The sequence below is a fragment of the Papio anubis genome, chromosome 12 (assembly GCF_008728515.1).
Source record: "Papio anubis isolate 15944 chromosome 12, Panubis1.0, whole genome shotgun sequence".
NCBI classification, from domain to species: domain Eukaryota; kingdom Metazoa; phylum Chordata; class Mammalia; order Primates; family Cercopithecidae; genus Papio; species Papio anubis.
This window is the reverse complement of record NC_044987.1, coordinates 29,032,575-29,051,876: the sequence shown is the minus strand read 5'-3', so window position 1 is coordinate 29,051,876 and position 19,302 is coordinate 29,032,575. Positions and strand designations below refer to the sequence as shown.

The 19,302-nt window shown below is 35.7% G+C and overlaps 1 protein-coding gene across 9 annotated transcripts in view; it reads right to left on the bottom strand.

Annotated features, from left to right (window-relative positions):
- Window positions 1–19,302, bottom strand: part of LOC103881450 (caspase recruitment domain-containing protein 18) — a 269,585-nt gene that overhangs the window by 155,187 nt on the left and 95,096 nt on the right. Inside the window, exon 4 of one of the 9 annotated variants that reach the window (XR_637748.4) lies at window positions 12,384–12,503. The exons of the other annotated variants lie outside the window; for them this stretch is intronic. The gene's annotated coding sequence lies outside the window, so the exon portion shown is untranslated. Of the gene's footprint in view, window positions 1–12,383; window positions 12,504–19,302 lie in introns of those variants that run through there. 9 annotated transcript variants of the gene reach the window in all.

Below are 19,302 nucleotides of genomic sequence, written 5' to 3'. Positions count from 1 at the left end.
ACTTCCAGCCTTATCTTGTAGGGTCCATGTCAATTCACTTTGCTTGCTGAGTCTCTAATAGAAGCTAAAGTCAGCTCAAGAACAGTAGTAAAAGTCTCAGTTTTAGTGCCAGTTCAACTCCCAGGCAATGGCCATGTGATCTCCAGCTACATATTTATTTTGACTCAAGAATTTAAAATATTCAGTGGAGTAGCTTATAATAATACTTTTTACCACATAGATTAAAATATATTCAAAATATATTCGATCCATCAATTCTTAATTGGCTACGCTAATAGAAGACAAACTGTATGTCCTACTTAAAGTGGTAACCTCTCATCATGCCCTCATTGAAACAAATTATATTTTTTTAGACATGGTAAAACTCAATAATTACTTCTGAGAAGTGTTCCTGGCTATTCCATTCTAATTCAAATGCCCTTCTTTTCTGCCCTCATTGCACCTTTATCTTTCTTATCTTTCTTTTCCATAGCATCTGCCGTTGTCCTGTGTGCCTTGATATATTTGTCTCTGCTTCATAGCAAGTCATAAGTTTTGAGATGACAGAGCCATGTTTTACCCACAGTGATTAATACAGTCCCTATACATAGAAGATACTCAATCAGTGATGTTGAATGAATGTCATACACATTTAATTGAGTTTGACAGAGACCTGATATTACTATCACAACAGTGAAACAGTCAAGTCATCATAAGCACTAGATTGAAGCCATCTTGCAGAATGATAATTCAGACAGCCAGAAAAATATTTATATGAAGTGAAATAAAGTTTTATTCACCACTAGCACAATGAAGGTTGGGCTTGGGGAAGGCTTACTTGTAAGGAAGTGATTACAGAAACCTGGGAAGAGGAACCCCCACTTTCCAACTTTGGGAAATGATACCTGCCAAAAAATTACCTCTCAGTTAAATAATGAATTTAATTTTAAATAATTGGCAATGTCTTGCTCATTTTATATTTTTATAGCATTTCAGAATTATGACAGGACCAAAAACAAGAACATGTTTCATTCTATGCCTTTCAACTCAGAAGTCCGTCAAAAATAACTATAGAAAATAATACTGTTAAATTAGAATGCAGTACTATTTTAGGAGGGGAAGGGAAGGGTGTCAAACCATTATATCCAATTTGATAGAATCTTCTGGCTCGTCATAAATTATAACTTTGCATCATAATACTTTTTATAATATGCTTATATATTTACTAAATTAACTAAAAAGAAATCATACACTCAGAATTACAGTGACTACATAATTGCCAGTTAGTACATTTTTCAAGTTATTAAATAAGCTTTTATAAACCAGCTGTAGTCAAAAGACTTCTGCTTACTTAGAAAAGAGCGAAAAGAGAGTCCTTGTTTAAGGATTCATAGATTCAGGAGCAAAAATATGATAAATTATTTTCTAATTTCCTCTAGTGAGTTTTTTTTCAGTGGAACTAGGAAATATAAAATAGTTAGTATAATTTGTAGGAAGGAAAAGCACTACTAAAATTTCCATTAATTTTTTTTATTACAGATTTCAAGTTGGGAGGCTTTTTCTTGGTCAACTTACCTGTCATTAAACAAAATTAGGCAGAGAAACAAAAGGATCCAAAACTTTATTTTCTCTTATTTCCCTCTCCGTGAAAAGCTTTGAGAGCCATGGTTTTCTCTATGTATTAGAAATCATTTTTGTGAAGACAAACCTCCTAAGTTTGACCCAAGTCACTTATTAGTATCTTTGCTCTTCTGAGAGTTGTTTTCATATAAAGAAAGATTTAAAATTCTGTGTATTTCTCAGACTTTACAGCATGAATGTGATTTTATTGAAGCATATTCTCTTTGCACATTGATTTCAAAAGAATATGATACTAGTGTCTTTTATTAACTCTCATTACTCCATAAAAATGTATCTTTAGCTGTATCCTTAATATAATGTCTTACATTTACATAGCATTTAATATTACTTATTCCACATATTTTCACTTCAGACATTTTGATATGCTAATGGAGCCTCAACCACTGATTTCATATAAATGATATTTCATTTCAAGTAAAAAGCATTACTATTAACTGTATTTATTTCTCCCATTATGGGAGGGTCTACCACAAAATTTAAGTATACCTTTAAATTTAGTGGGTATTTACTCATCTATGTGATAAGGAGTACGTACCTTTATTTCTGCTCTTAAGGAGTTATAATGTCACACATGCAAATACTTTTGTTAGCAGCATATGATAATATATGCACAAAGAATCAAAGAAAGGAGATATTAATATAGGTGTGAGAGGGCATAAATATCTTATGAAGTAGAATATACCTCATCAAGATCTGGAAAGGAACAGAAGAAGAGAGATAAAAAGTAGAGTTCTTAACAAAGCCCACAAGGCTCTACATTGCATAGCTCCTGCTGTCTTCTTGCACAATGTGGTCCAGACATGACCTCAGAACACAGCCTGCTACGATGCTGATCCTTCTGCCCAGAATGCTGTTCCCTATCCTTCATCTGTCAAACCCATCACATGGGATATCTTTAATATTAATTTCTTAATAAAGATTTTTATTGAGAGTACTGGTTCCAAATGTAAACAGGTTCCATTTGTTTTGTGATCATTACACCCTTTATTCTTCCTTAATAATATATAATACATATTATTTTATAAATATCATATATTTATTCATGTGATAATGTGTGTGCCATATATCCTTACTTAACTGACCACTTCATGAATTCAGAGATTTTTGTCTGTTATATTCACGTGTATTCTGTACTCTCAACACCCAGGAAAGTGCTCAATATGTTGGAATAATTTAGTATTTTTTGTGAATAAATGGGAGAAAATGGAATGCCAAAGAGTATGACAATAGACCATTTAAATCTTACCAATTACATTATGGTATAGAAGTAATACCATGGATTTTGGAGCCAGGCTGCCTTTGATGTAGACACTTGCTCTGTGGTATTTCAACTATGCACAGGTATTGACTTGCTCTGAGATTCCACTTTCTCCTAGGTAAAATGAACATGACCATGCCATCTTGGAAGTTTATTATTAGGTTTAAATGAAGCAATGAATGCAACATGCTTAGGGCATTGCCTAGCATAAAATAATAATTTCAGATATTTATATACAAGGATTACCTATATAGTGATGTGCTTGCAAATACTCATTAGTAATAATACTTTAAAATGATTAAATTTGAACTTCAATCTAATCCACCCAAATGAATAACTAGGCATTTATTGTTTATATGAACTAAGGTTTTCTAAAATCATTTTCTATACCCTGCAAATTGATTTAGCAAACATAAACTTTTAGTAGATTGTTTCTGTTTTGTCTAACTATCCAATTTGGTTACATGTTATAGTTTTTCATTGCAAAGCTTGGGGGAAAAAATGAAGATGACCATTTAATCAAGGTATCAGAAGTTGCCTGCCTTCCCTGTGATGGAGGTACTATGTCGGGAAACAGTAATAACTGTGTCTCTCTCTCTCTCTCTTCTCTTCCTCTCTCTTTCTCTCTCTCTCTCTCTCTCTCTGTGTGTGTGTGTGTGTGTGTGTGTGTGAGAGAGAGAGAGAGAGAGCGCGTGTGTGTGTGTGTGTGTGTGTGTGTGTGTGTGAGAGAGAGAGAGGCAAAGACAGAGACAGAGGGAAAGAAAGAGAAAAACAGAGATTCTGAAGAGATTGAATCACAGAAATCTTTTGAGCAAGTATAAGCCTGAAGTATTGGATCAAGTCAACCACCCCTGAGATCTATGGCTCATGATTCTCAGAAAAGAGAGGCTTGGCAGTGTAGCGGGGTTGAGGAGGGGTAATGGGTATGAAAATATAGTTAGATAGAATGAATAAGATCTAGCATTTGATAATACAACAGGGTGACTGCAGGCAACAATAATTTACTCTACATTTTAAAATAAGTAAAAGAGTACAATTGAAATGTTTGTAACAGAAAGAAAGAATAAATGCTTAAGGTGATGGATGCCCCATTTACCCTGATGTGATTAATACACATTTTTGGCCTGTGTCAAAATATCTCATGTATTCCGTAAATATACACCTACTATGTACCCATAAAAATTTAAATTATTATTTTAAAAAGAGACACAATTACAGTGTTGGCTATGAGAGTTCCTATTTAAATATTAAAGAAATATCCAAAACTCTTAAATTGGGTTCAGTTTCTAATGAAAGAAATTTCCAGATAAAGTAATAATTACTATCTTCCATTTTTAAAATAAAATTTAATGAGAAAAAATGATGTTCATTTAAACCATCTAATTTTCTTAGTAACATTTAGTCAGTAAAACTGCATTGAACGTATTTTATTCAACATATATGTACAATAAAACCCTTCCTAATTCAGCTGTTTTTCAAGAAACAAAATAAATGTAAAACCAGTAAGGAGATACATGTTAAATTGATATTTTATACACATTACTCTCACATTAGATAAATGATACAGGCTTATAAATATTTACCTGAATTTATTTTATGGAGAATACTTTTTTCCAAATCTACAGGTACTTTTGAATCTTAAATTAGCATTAAGATGAACAGAAGAATATTATCAATTTGTAATAACTTGTTGTCTAAATCCCTTTTCTGACACCTTCTTGAGAGAAATATTAATTTTCCCTATTTAGGACTGAAGTAACTATTTATGAAAATGAAACAGCTTATATTTTAAACCTTTGGTTTATCTCAAATATAGCTTTTTGGAGAAATAACTCCCACTGGAAAGCCTAATCAAACCTTCATTCCGCCTTCACTGGACCTTGTCCCTTCTCAAAGCTTGGATCACTCTCAGCTCTGGCTTATCATGAGATTATTATTTTTTATTTTTTTTAATCCAATGAGTCATTGCTATTTTTAAGAAATTCATGAAAATTTGATTAAGAATAGAAACTTTGAATAATATATAAAACAAATAGTATTTTCAAAAGATGAATAATTATGTAGGAAATATTATAAATTATAATAAATCATACATGATGAATGCAATGATGACTCAAGGTAGAAAGTTTGGAGATGGAGGCCACAATGTAGATCTTTTATTTACATTATTATTTTATTCTTTTTATTTAGGTTGAAGTAAAGTTAAGGCAAAATACCTACACATATAAGTGACAATATCAACATAGTGCTCATTGTCTGATACACAAAGGCACAACACTCAAGCAAAAAGTGAAAACAGAAAGATTTAAAAGTCAACAGAGGAAAATAACATTTATCAATAATGTATAAAGAAACATAAACATTTAAAAATATTGCAATGCCACGTGTATATCTGAAACAAGTATTCTGGGGAAATATCTGGAAATCTTAGGCTCTACACATTAAACAGATAATAAAATTTATATATTGCTTCATGAGCAGTATATTTTCTATTAGTTTATTGTCTGTATGAAGAATATTTTCTTTATTCTGTATTTTCTTTATTCTGTTATTTTTTTCATTCCAAGTTAGAAATCCCAAGGAATATCCTTTCAATGAGAATTTAATACTTACTCATGTTACAAAATTTTCATTTCTAGAAACCAAGATAGAAAAGCTCTCTCCAGGTCAAATTAACTTGTCAAGTTGATCTTGGTACCCATTACTGCATAAAGAGCACTGCTAACTAGCAGATATATTTCGAGGTAGCAAGAAAGGAGAATAATAATCAATATTTGGTATGTTCCTCTTTTCTTACCTGCTTCCAACTCTCTTCAGATTTTCGAGATAAGCAAGATTAATTTTTTACCAGACAGGTGAATCTGAAGAGGGTTGGGAGCAGGTAAGAAAAGAGAAACATACCAAATTTAAATTATTTTAAAAATGACAAAATGCACTGGGAATCCAATGACGCAAACTTGTTTATGAAGTGTTTATGGCTAAAAAGCATAAATTTGGCAGACAGTGTTAAATAATACCTATATTGCTATTTATATTTTTGTCTATGGGTAGAAATTTTAAGCTCTTAAAAGTGCACATAATCGTTGACCCAATATTTTCCCTGGTAAGAATTAAGCTGTAGAAAATAACCATAGATGCAAACAATTAAGGAAAAAGATCTCATAACGGTACTATTAAATTACCAAAACCTGAAATCAACACAAATGTCCAATATTGGCATCCTAACTTGTGATAGTTCTGTACAACAAAATATTCATTAAAATAATAATTACAAATAAAAGTAATAATTACAAGCATGGTAAATGGTTTATGCTATGATGTTATATAACACAAAACATTGCATGTTTTTATATATTAACATAATAATTCTATAAACACCATAAAACTGAAAATTGTATTTTTTTTTTTTAATTTATTTATTATTATTATACTGTAAGTTGTAGGGTACATGTGCATAACGTGCAGGTTTGTTACATATGTATACTTGTGCCTTGTTGGTGTGCTGCACCCATCAACTCGTCATTTACATCAGGTATAACTCCCAATGCAATCCCTCCCCCCTCCCCCCTCCCCATGATAGGCCCCGGTGTGTGATGTTCCCCTTCCCGAGTCCAAGTGATCTCATTGATCAGTTCCCACCTATGAGTGAGAACATGCGGTGTTTGGTTTTCTGTTCTTGTGATAGTTTGCTAAGAATGATGGATTCCAGCTGCATCCATGTCCCTACAAAGGACACAAACTCATCCTTTTTGATGGCTGCATAGTATTCCATGGTGTATATGTGCCACATTTTCTTAATCCAATCTGTCACTGATGGACATTTGGGTTGATTCCAAGTCTTTGCTATTGTGAATAGTGCTGCAATAAACATACGTGTGCATGTGTCTTTATAGCAGCATAATTTATAATCCTTTGGGTATATCCCCAGTAATGGGATGGCTGGGTCATATGGTACATCTAGTTCTAGATCCTTGAGGAATCGCCATACTGTTTTCCATAATGGTTGAACTAGTTTACAATCCCACCAACAGTGTAAAAGTGTTCCTATTTCTCCACATCCTCTCCAGCACCTGTTGTTTCCTGACTTTTTAATGATCGCCATTCTAACTGGTGTGAGATGGTATCTCATTGTGGTTTTGATTTGCATTTCTCTGATGGCCAGTGATGATGAGCATTTTTTCATGTGTTTGTTGGCTGTATGAATGTCTTCTTTTGAGAAATGTCTATTCATATCCTTTGCCCACTTTTTGATGGGGTTGTTTGTTTTTTTCTTGTAAATTTGTTTGAGTTCTTTGTAGGTTCTGGATATTAGCCCTTTGTCAGATGAGTAGATTGCAAAAATTTTCTCCCATTCTGTAGGTTGCCTGTTCACTCTGATGGTAGTTTCTTTTGCTGTGCAGAAGCTCTTTAGTTTAATGAGATCCCATTTGTCAATTTTGGCTTTTGCTGCCGTTGCTTTTGGTGTTTTAGACATGAAGTCTTTGCCCATGCCTATGTCCTGAATGGTACTACCTAGGTTTTCCTCTAGGATTTTTATGGTATTAGGTCTAACATTTAAGTCTCTAATCCATCTTGAATTAATTTTCGTATAAGGAGTAAGGAAAGGATCCAGTTTCAGCTTTCTACTTATGGCTAGCCAATTTTCCCAGCACCATTGATTAAATAGGGAATCCTTTCCCCATTTCTTGTTTCTCTCAGGTTTGTCAAAGATCAGATGGCTGTAGATGTGTGGTATTATTTCTGAGGACTCTGTTCTGTTCCATTGGTCTATATCTCTGTTTTGGTACCAGTACCATGCTGTTTTGGTTACTGTAGCCTTGTAGTATAGTTTGAAGTCAGGTAGCGTGATGCCTCCAGCTTTGTTCTTTTGACTTAGGATTGTCTTGGAGATGCGGGCTCTTTTTTGGTTCCATATGAACTTTAAAGCAGTTTTTTCCAATTCTGTGAAGAAACTCATTGGTAGCTTGATGGGGATGGCATTGAATCTATAAATTACCTTGGGCAGTATGGCCATTTTCACGATATTGATTCTTCCTATCCATGAGCATGGTATGTTCTTCCATTTGTTTGTGTCCTCTTTTATTTCAGTGAGCAGTGGTTTGTAGTTCTCCTTGAAGAGGTCCTTTACATCCCTTGTAAGTTGGATTCCTAGGTATTTTATTCTCTTTGAAGCAATTGTGAATGGAAGTTCATTCATGATTTGGCTCTCTGTTTGTCTGTTACTGGTGTATAAGAATGCTTGTGATTTTTGCACATTAATTTTGTATCCTGAGACTTTGCTGAAGTTGCTTATCAGCTTAAGGAGATTTTGGGCTGAGACAATGGGGTTTTCTAAATATACAATCATGTCATCTGCAAACAGGGACAATTTGACTTCTTCTTTCCCTAACTGAATACCCCTGATTTCTTTCTCTTGCCTAATTGCCCTAGCCAGAACTTCCAACACTATGTTGAATAGGAGTGGTGAGAGAGGGCATCCCTGTCTTGTGCCAGTTTTCAAAGGGAATTTTTCCAGTTTTTGCCCATTCAGTATGATATTGGCTGTGGGTTTGTCATAAATAGCTCTTATTATTTTGAGGTACGTTCCATCAATACCGAATTTATTGAGCGTTTTTAGCATGAAGGGCTGTTGAATTTTGTCAAAAGCCTTTTCTGCATCTATTGAGATAACCATGTGGTTCTTGTCTTTGGTTCTGTTTATATGCTGGATTATGTTTATTGATTTGCGAATGTTGAACCAGCCTTGCATCCCAGGGATGAAGCCCACTTGATCATGGTGGATAAGCTTTTTGATGTGTTGCTGAATCCAGTTTGCCAGTATTTTATTGAGGATTTTTGCATCGATGTTCATCAGGGATATTGGTCTAAAATTCTCTTTTTTTTGTTGTATCTCTGCCAGGCTTTGGTATCAGGATGATGTTGGCCTCATAAAATGAGTTAGGGAGGATTCCCTCTTTTTCTATTGATTGGAATAGTTTCAGAAGGAATGGTACCAACTCCTCCTTGTACCTCTGGTAGAATTCAGCTGTGAATCCATCTGGTCCTGGACTTTTTTTGGTTGGTAGGCTATTAATTATTGCCTCAATTTCAGAGCCTGCTATTGGTCTATTCAGGGATTCAACTTCTTCCTGGTTTAGTCTTGGAAGAGTGTAAGTGTCCAGGAAATTATCCATTTCTTCTAGATTTTCCAGTTTATTTGCGTAGAGGTGTTTATAGTATTCTCTGATGGTAGTTTGTATTTCTGTGGGGTCGGTGGTGATATCCCCTTTATCATTTTTAATTGCGTCGATTTGATTCTTCTCTCTTTTCTTCTTTATTAGTCTTGCTAGTGGTCTGTCAATTTTGTTGATCTTTTCAAAAAACCAACTCCTGGATTCATTGATTTTTTGGAGGGTTTTTTGTGTCTCTATCTCCTTCAGTTCTGCTCTGATCTTAGTTATTTCTAGCCTTCTGCTAGCTTTCGAATGTGTTTGCTCTTGCTTCTCTAATTCTTTTAATTGCGATGTTAGAGTGTCAATTTTAGATCTTTCCTGCTTTCTCTTGTGGGCATTTAGTGCTATAAATTTCCCTCTACACACTGCTTTAAATGTGTCCCAGAGATTCTGGTATGTTGTATCTTTGTTCTCATTGGTTTCAAAGAACATCTTTATTTCTGCCTTCATTTCGTTATGTACCCAGTAGTCATTCAGGAGCAGGTTGTTCAGTTTCCATGTAGTTGAGCGGTTTTGATTGAGTTTCTTAGTCCTGAGTTCTAGTTTGATTGCACTGTGGTCTGAGAGACAGTTTGTAATAATTTCTGTTCTTGTACATTTGCTGAGGAGTGCTTTACTTCCAATTACATGGTCAATTTTGGAATAAGTACGATGTGGTGCTGAGAAGAATGTATATTCTGTTGATTTGGGGTGGAGAGTTCTATAGATGTCTATTAGGTCTGCTTGCTGCAGAGATGAGTTCAATTCCTGGATATCCTTGTTAACTTTCTGTCTCGTTGATCTGTCTAATGTTGACAGTGGAGTGTTGAAGTCTCCCATTATTATTGTATGGGAGTCTAAGTCTCTTTGTAAGTCTCTAAGGACTTGCTTTATGAATCTGGGTGCTCCTGTATTGGGTGCATATATATTTAGGATAGTTAGCTCTTCCTGTTGAATTGATCCCTTTACCATTATGTAATGGCCTTCTTTGTCTCTTTTGATTTTTGATGGTTTAAAGTCTGTTTTATCAGAGACTAGTATTGCAACCCCCGCTTTTTTTTGTTCTCCATTTGCTTGGTAAATCTTCCTCCATCCCTTTATTTTGAGCCTATGTATGTCTCTGCGTGTGAGATGGGTCTCCTGAATACAGCAGACTGATGGGTCTTGACTCTTTATCCAGTTTGCCAGTCTGTGTCTCTTAATTGGAGCATTTAGTCCATTTACATTTAAGGTTAAGATTGTGATGTGTGAACTTGATCCTGCCATTATGATATTAACTGGTTATTTTGCTCATTAGTTGATATAGTTTCTTCCTAGCCTCGATGGTCTTTACATTTTGGCATGTTTTTGAGATGGCTGGTACCGGTTGTTCCTTTCCATGTTTAGTACTTCCTTCAGGGTCTCTTGTAAGGCAGGCCTAGTGGTGACAAAATCTCTAAGCATTTGCTTATCTGTAAAGGATTTTATTTCTCCTTCACTTATGAAACTTAGTTTGGCTGGATATGAAATTCTGGGTTTAAAATTCTTTTCTTTAAGAATGTTGAATATTGGCCCCCACTCTCTTCTGGCTTGGAGAGTTTCTGCCGAGAGATCTGCTGTGAGTCTGATGGGCTTCCCTTTGTGGGTAACCCGACCTTTCTCTCTGGCTGCCCTTAAGATTTTTTCCTTCATTTCAACTTTGGTGAATCTGGCAATTATGTGTCTTGGAGTTGCTCTTCTCGAGGAGTATCTTTGTGGCATTCTCTGTATTTCCTGGATTTGAATGTTGGCCTGCCCTACTAGGTTGGGGAAGTTCTCCTGGATGATATCCTGAAGAGTGTTTTCCAACTTGGTTCCATTTTCCCCCTCACTTTCAGGCACCCCAATCAGACGTAGATTTGGTCTTTTTACATAATCCCATACTTCTTGCAGGCTTTGTTCATTTCTTTTTCTTCTTTTTTCTTTTGGTTTCTCTTCTCGCTTCATTTCATTCATTTGATCCTCAATCGCTGATACTCTTTCTTCCAGTTGATCGAGTCGGTTACTGAAGCTTGTGCATTTGTCACGTATTTCTCGTGTCATGCTTTTCATCTCTTTCATTTCGTTTATGACCTTCTCTGCATTAATTAGTCTAGCCGTCAATTCTTCCACTTTTTTTTCAAGATTTTTAGTTTCTTTGCGCTGGGTACGTAATTCCTCCTTTAGCTCTGAGAAATTTGATGGACTGAAGCCTTCTTCTCTCATCTCGTCAAAGTCATTTTCCGTCCAGCTTTGATCCGTTGCTGGCGATGAGCTGCGCTCCTTTGCCGGGGGAGATGTGCTCTTATTTTTTGAATTTCCAGCTTTTCTGCCCTGCTTTTTCCCCATCTTTGTGGTTTTATCTGCCTCTGGTCTTTGATGATGGTGATGTACTGATGGGGTTTTGGTGTAGGTGTCCTTCCTGTTTGATAGTTTTCCTTCTAACAGTCAGGACCCTCAGCTGTAGGTCTGTTGGAGATTGCTTGAGGTCCACTCCAGACCCTGTTTGCCTGGGTATCAGCAGCAGAGACTGCAGAAGATAGAATATTTCTGAACAGCAAGTGTACCTGTCTGATTCTTGCTTTGGAAGCTTCCTCTCAGGGGTGTACTCCACCCTGTGAGGTGTGGGGTGTCAGACTGCCCCTAGTGGGGGATGTCTCCCAGTTAGGCTACTCAGGGGTCAGGGACCCGCTTGAGCAGGGAGTCTGTCCCTTCTCAGATCTCAACCTCTGTGTTGGGAGATCCACTGCTCTCTTCAAAGCTGTCAGACAGAGTCGTTTGGGTCTGCAGAGGTATCTGCTGCTTTGTTATTGTTTACTGTGCCCTGCCCCCAGAGGTGGAGTCTACAGAGACAGGCAGGTTTCCTTGAGCTGCTGTGAGCTCCACCCAGTTCGAGCTTCCCAGCAGCTTTGTTTACCTACTTAAGCCTGAGCAATGGCGGGCGCCCCTCCCCCAGCCTCGCTGCTGCCTTGCCGGTAGATCACAGACTGCTGTGATAGCAATGAGGGAGGCTCCGTGGGTGTGGGACCCTCCCAGCCAGGTGTGGGATATGATCTCCTGGTGTGCCTGTTTGCTCAAAGCGCAGTATTGGGGTGGGAGTTACCCGATTCTCCAGGTGTTGTGTGTCTCAGTTCCCCTGGCTAGGAAAAGGGATTCCCTTCCCCCTTGGGCTTCCCAGGTGAGGCAATGCCTCGCCCTGCTTCAGCTCTCGCTGGTCGGGCTGCAGCAGCTGACCAGTACCGATCTTCCGGCACTCCCCAGTGAGATGAACCCAGTACCTCAGTTGAAAATGCCGAAATCACCGGTCTTCTGTGTCGCTGGCGCTGGGAGTTGAAGACTGGAGCTGCTCCTATTCGGCCATCTTGCTCCCGAAAATTGTATTTTCAAATACTTCTTGTTGAGAGGCTTATGTGTAATTTGTATTTTCTTCTTTGTACCTTATGCAATTGAAAAGCAGAGATTTTCCTATCAAATAAATGTCTGTAAGAAACTCAAAGACTGAAGTTGGAAGACTCACATTATCTAATCCCCATATGTATTTAAAGGTACAACAATCAAAAAACTGTGGTACTGGCATAAGGATAAACATACAGATCAATAGCCATATAGACATATAAAGAGAAAAGAAGAGAGAAACTAGAAATAGACTCACATACACATGGTTGACTGATTATCCACAGAGGTTCCTCGGTAATTAGTTTAAAAAGAGATTGTGTTTTTCAATCAATATTGTCAGAACAATCTTTTATCCATGTGCCAAAAAACAATAATAACATTAACCATACTTCACATCAAATATAACATTGAATTTGAAATGTATTATATCCCTAAGGGTAAGGTAAGGCCGTAACGCTTCTATAAGAAAACATGAGGCAAAGTTTTGATGACAGTTTAAGCAAAGATGCATGGTTCATAACATTTTTAAAAAGATAAATTGTACTTCAACAAGATTAAATACTGTTGTTCTTAGAATGATCCTCTTAAGAAAATGAGAAGACAAGCTACACCTTTTGTGAAATTATTTGCAAAGCTAAAATCTCATGCAGATCTTGTACCCAGAAAAGTTTTCTATAAATAATTTTTACAACTCAACAATAAAGAGACAAAAAAATTATAAAACTGTGAAAAAGTTTGTTTTTTACACACATAAAAAAGTAAGGAAAATTAGCGCAAGAAATATGTTAAACATAATACGTCATTATGGAAAGGTATAAAAACACATTGAGACACCTCTATATGCCTCCTAGATTGGTTAAATTAAAGACTGACACTATTAAATGCTAGTTAAGAGGTAGAGCAACTGAAATTTTCACACATCGCTGATGGCAATAAACTTTGAAAAAATTTCGAAGTATGAACTTCAACATAAATGGATCACATGACTTAAAATTCCACTCTTAGCTATTAAAAATGAAAGCAGATATCTTTGAATATTCATAGCAGCTTTATTCATAATAGCTTAAATGTAAAAACAATTCAAATGCCCATCAGCTGGTGAATATATAAGCAAATTGTACCACATCCATAGAATGAAAAACTGCTGCGCATTAAAGAGAAAAAACTACCGGTATATAAAACATTGATAATTTCTATAAGCATTATGCTAAATGAAAAATGCCAGAAACAAACATACATATTGTATGACTCCATTTATATGACACTGTAGAATAAAGCAGAACTATAGAAACAGAAATCAGATCAGCAGTTTTTGAAACAGGTATGGGTAGGGGATTGGCTGCAAAATGGCAATGAGGAGACTTTGCAGCTGATGGAAATATTCTATATATCTAATTTATAGTGAGTGCATGGCTGTATATATCTGTCAGTTTCATCAGTCTACATACTAAAGGGGCAAACTTTACTGTACTGTATATTAAATCTCAATTGACCTGACTTAAAAAGAGAAATTTGTTTCTTCATAATAAACCTTAATAATAATGCTGATACAGTTGTAATGAATATTTATCACATAACAATTTACAAATAAACTTCCATGTTATCCTTCTGCTGAATAGTTATCGCTGTGAGGGAGACAGCATTTTAAAATCATTTTTGCAGTTATGGACATTGAATGTTAGAAATTTTAGGTGATTTTTTTTCTAAAGCATACTAACTGTTATATGGAATAACTAGGGCTAAGATGCAGCCCTACTGAGACTCTCTTAGAATGATAAGTGGAAGGAGCATGAATTTCAATAGTAAATATGTAAGTTCGAATCCCACAAATGCTTCTAAAATATATGAAAATTGGGCAGAACATATATATAATCTTTCTGATCCTACTTACCCATATTTATTATCATTATTAAAGAGATGAGCTTTACAAAGTCTCTAATACAGTGCTTAGGACCTATTAGGTATTATCTCTTTATTAGTTCCTGTTCTTCACCTTGCCACTACACTACTATTCCATTAGCCACTGTTGAACAAATAATATCTCTTAATAGCATTGCCACCACCCAGTCACCCAAGTTACAGCCCTGATAGACAAATAGCCTCTACCCCTCCCACTTTAAGAACGTAACTTCATAACAGGCAATGTTTGAAACTCTTTCTAAATATGTCTTGAGTTCCTCTTATGTTATCCTTCATCTCTATAATTTCTCTAGTTAAAGCTCTTTTGTTTTTTCTTTCAGAGTTCTGAAATTGCTTCCTACCTAGTTTCCAGACTCTGAAAAGTTCTTTGTATTACTACTAGACCGAGTATCCTCAAACACAGATCTGACCATCATTCCCTTACTCATCACCGTTTATTAGCTTGCCATGTACTGCTCATATGAATATTAAACTCAGTAGCATTGCATATGAAACTCTTCATGACCTGATTCTTCCCTTTCTCTTCAGCTTCCAAACCCAACTCTCCCCACCACCAATATCCAGTCCTACAGAACTTGTGATTTACCACAGTGATACATGTTCATCCTAGGTCTGTCTTTACCCTAAGATATTTATTTCTCCCCTATCTCCTGGGCTAAATCACTGTTGTCCCTTCTTGAACAAATATTTTTTGACTCCAGAAAGGGCTCTCTGACTGAACAAAATTATGCCAGTTTGCTCTTTTTCTGGGTTCTCACAGCATTCTCTGCACAATTCTATCACAGAACTTAGGACTTCCTGTTAACATTATTAGTTGCCACGTTTATCTGCACCCATTCGTCAAAAATGCCTTGAGATTAGGAACAAAGTATTTCTCATGCTTATAACCCCAGATTTTAGCACAACACTTGATTTAAACATAATGTCAATGAATAAATTAATAATATATGAAATTATTTCTGCTGTCTCCAAGTTTATTTGGTAAAAATGAAACTTCTGTACCCAATTGTTTTCATTGTCTATTTTTGCGACAACATAGGAAATAGTATGATCTTTTCTTTCTCTTTATATATTCAAGTCCTTTAATAATATTCAATATCTAAGAAAGGGGGTCAAGACACAGCAAAAATAAAATTAAACTTGATGTCAGAAAAATATTAACATTTCTTGTTCTATGAAAAACTAAATATCTGAGTGTTTCTCATAACTTCTCTATGTTTCAGCCTTTTCACAAACTAAGAGACAACCTCTGATGTTTATTCTAACTCCAAAGTGTGGTCATCTCTCTATTCTTTACTATTTTGAAGTCTAATAACCTTATTTTCTATGACATGGTTTCAATTTTTCTATTCTTTCTTTTCTAGGCTACAGATTCTTTTTTTGTAGGATTCCTAGTTACCTAAGATATAAAACACAATGTGTTGGCCTTCTAAATTCTGCTTTCTTCTCTAAGTTTGTAACATACTACTGCTAAATCATTTTTGTGTCAATCTCTTGAAACTGTCATCTATTTCAGTGAGTCTCCTTTGCCCTCAGATCAAATACCGCTTCTCAATGTTACCTTCAAAATGTTGAAACTAGACATACTCTGTCTCCTTTCTTTTGTTTCCTTTTAACCTGCTTTTCTTGGCAATCTCATTTCCTGTCTAGCAGCATTTTGGCCGTGTTGCCCAGCTCACCCCTGTTCCATTTTTCTTTTCAGTTAAGTAAAGGTTCAGTACCTATCTCCTTCAAACACTTGTGTCCAATGAACCCTATTTCTCCTTTGACCTCACAGAGCTCCTGAGAAATCTATCCAACTCAATGTACCAAGTAACGAATAATCTGGCAAAATACACATATTGTCAAGTTCATAGCACAAAATACAGTCATTTAAAGAAGAAAAATGCTTAAATATGAAATAAACCCAGAGACACCCAGGTCTTGGTCTCTGATTTGTTTTTACTCCTCCTGGAGGAAAGCTTATAACTTAAATGATGTAGCACCAGGCTCACCAAGCTTTCTATCGCTCCTGAGAATCTAGTAGGTGGAGTCTCTACAGGTTTTTAGCTATCTGATAAATGCATAGATTTAATGTGGGTGATCTTTACTTTCCAATTAAAATATATATAAAACCCTATTCACTACTACTTTTTTTTTTTTTTTTTTTTTTTTTTTTTTTTTTTTTTTTGAGACGGAGTCTCGCTCTATCACCCAGGCTGGAGTGCAGTGGCCGGACCTCAGCTCACTGCAAGCTCCGCCTCCCGGGTTTACGCCATTCTCTTGCCTCAGCCTCCCGAGTAGCTGGGACTACAGGCGCCCGCCACCTCGCCCGGCTAGTTTTTTTTTGTATTTTTTAGTAGAGACGGGGTTTCACTACTACTTTTAAATTTTTTAAAAAAATCAAAGAACATGAACTCTGGCAATGTGGCCAAAATATTTTCACATGTTAACAGCTGAAATGGGCTTGATACATCATCTAGTTAAAAACTCATTGTTCTACAGATGAGGAAATTGAGGCATGCCAAAGTGAAGAAATGTATTGAATGTCTCACTGTTTTTAAATAGAAAGCCAATATTAAGGCATAATTTTTCCAATGCTCAGTTTCACCGGAGTTTATAATTTTGGCTCTTGAATATGTTCTCAGAACACAGGCAGCCTAATCACCTTATGGCAACTCTTCTTTTTTTTTTTTTTTTTTTTGAGACGGAGTCTCCCTCTGTCGCCCAGGCTGGAGAGCAGTGGCGTGATCTCGGCTCACTGCAAGCTCCACCTCCCGGGTTCACGCCATTCTCCTGCCTCAGCCTCCTGAGTAGCTGGGACTACAGGCGCCCGCCACCGCGCCCGGCTAATTTTTTTTTTTTTTTGTATTTTTAGTAGAGACGGGGTTTCACCGTGTTAGCCAGGATGGTCTTGATCTCCTGACCTCGTGATCCCCCCGCCTCGGCCTCCCAAAGTGCTGGGATTACAGGCGTGAGCCACCGCGCAAGGCCGGCAACTCTTCTTAAACTGATTTCTGAGTACCATTGACAAACACTTAGTGGAAAAAGGTGAGGATAGCTTTATTATAACTAGCAGCCAACAATACAAGGAACACTCCTGCACATCCATGTTTATGCTTTTCCTCATTACACCTGAGACTTCGTTAAAGAAGAAACATAATAAGATTTGTTAAAAAATAATTATCGATATTTCTTAGTCTTGCTGTCACTACTTTACTGATGAAGTAAACTGGTAAATTTTGAGGCTTAACTTTTAAGATCAGTAATAAATAGCTATATTGTTATTAGAGAAATGATTTAGAGGTATTTATAGAACATTTGAAGTGCATATAGGTTTTGAATTGTAATTTTTTTTGAGACAGAGTCTTGCTCTATTGCCTAGACTGGAATACAGTAGTAGCATTATGTTCACTGCAGCCTTGAACTCCTAGAGTCAGACAATTCTCTTATCTCAGCCTCCTAAGTAGCTGAGACTACAGGTGTGTGCCACTGCATCTAGCTAACTTTTAAAATTTTTTGTAGAGACAGGGTCCTGCTATGTTGCCCAGGCTTGTCTTAAACTCCTGGTTTTAAGTAGTCCTCCAGCCTTGGCTTTCCAAAGTGCTGGGATTACAGGCATGAGTTACCACACCCAGCGTATAATTATTTTTAATAGCTATTACTGTATAGAGGTAGTCTTATTAAGTGTTAGTTAAATAATCTAGTGCTGTAGCTTGAAGATATGTCCCTAATATAATTTTTAATAATATAGGTAAAATGGACACCACAAATAATTCCTTTAATATTTCACACCTGCATATACTAGTGATAGAAATTTGCTATACTTTTCTCTATTATATCATCTCGAGAAACTTACCTAAGAGTCTGGTTTTTTGTGTGATTTTAATCCCTGGTATTCATAAAGTGAAGAAAACAGAAACTTGAAAATCTGTTACATTTTTAAATGAATTTGCATCCTTTACTTATAATTGTAGCTGCTATTCACTCATTATAGTCAGGCACTTGGCTTATCAGTTTATATGTGATATAACATTTAATAATTGAAACAGCCTAAACATTTATTTTATTATGTAGATTAAGAAATTATCCCAGATCAAACAGTTTGTATTTTTATTTGACCCACATGTTGTTTATGCCAAACACCTATGATTTTGAAAAATAAAGTTACGTTAATTGATTGCGTCATATGTGCCTGGCACCAATGCCAGCTCAGATGAGTGCAGACGTGAACTAGGAAGTCTTGATCTTTACCATCCTCAAGGTTGCAACAGATATGAACATTTATCCAAAGAATCTTTTGTATTAAAAATAATAAATGACATAATCCTAGGAATTTTTTAATCCTAAAGAGACACATAGATGTTGGCAATAACATTTATATACAAGAAAGTTTAACACTTTTGAAATGGCAAAAAAATTCAAACAAAAATTAGAAAAATAAACTAAAATACATTCTTAAACATGAACAACATTCTACCCTTGTAAAATATTATAAAAGGGCATTTAATTACAAGGGCATAATTTATTAATTCATTCATTCAGAAATGTTTGTAAATATATGTATAGTACTTTGCACACAAATATAATACATATATTTTAGCATGATTGTATGTGTACCTAATTATTTCTTTAAAAGGTGTTTCATGTCTCTAGAAAGTCTCAAATTTAAATATTCTTCTAAATGATTTTATAAAGTTATCTGCTAACCACAAATATACAATAAGCATTAACTGTAACTATTGCAATTCCTCAGGGAACAAACATATTTTTAGATCTCTACATTAGAAATGGCATATTTGAAATACTAAGTCTTTGGTAGTCTCTGGATAAAAATTACACGTATCAAAATTTTAATACATTATTTTATTTTGTAGAAAAAGATTTTGCACATTTTTTATTTTATGAATCCACACATGATAAATATTTGCACCTTCATTA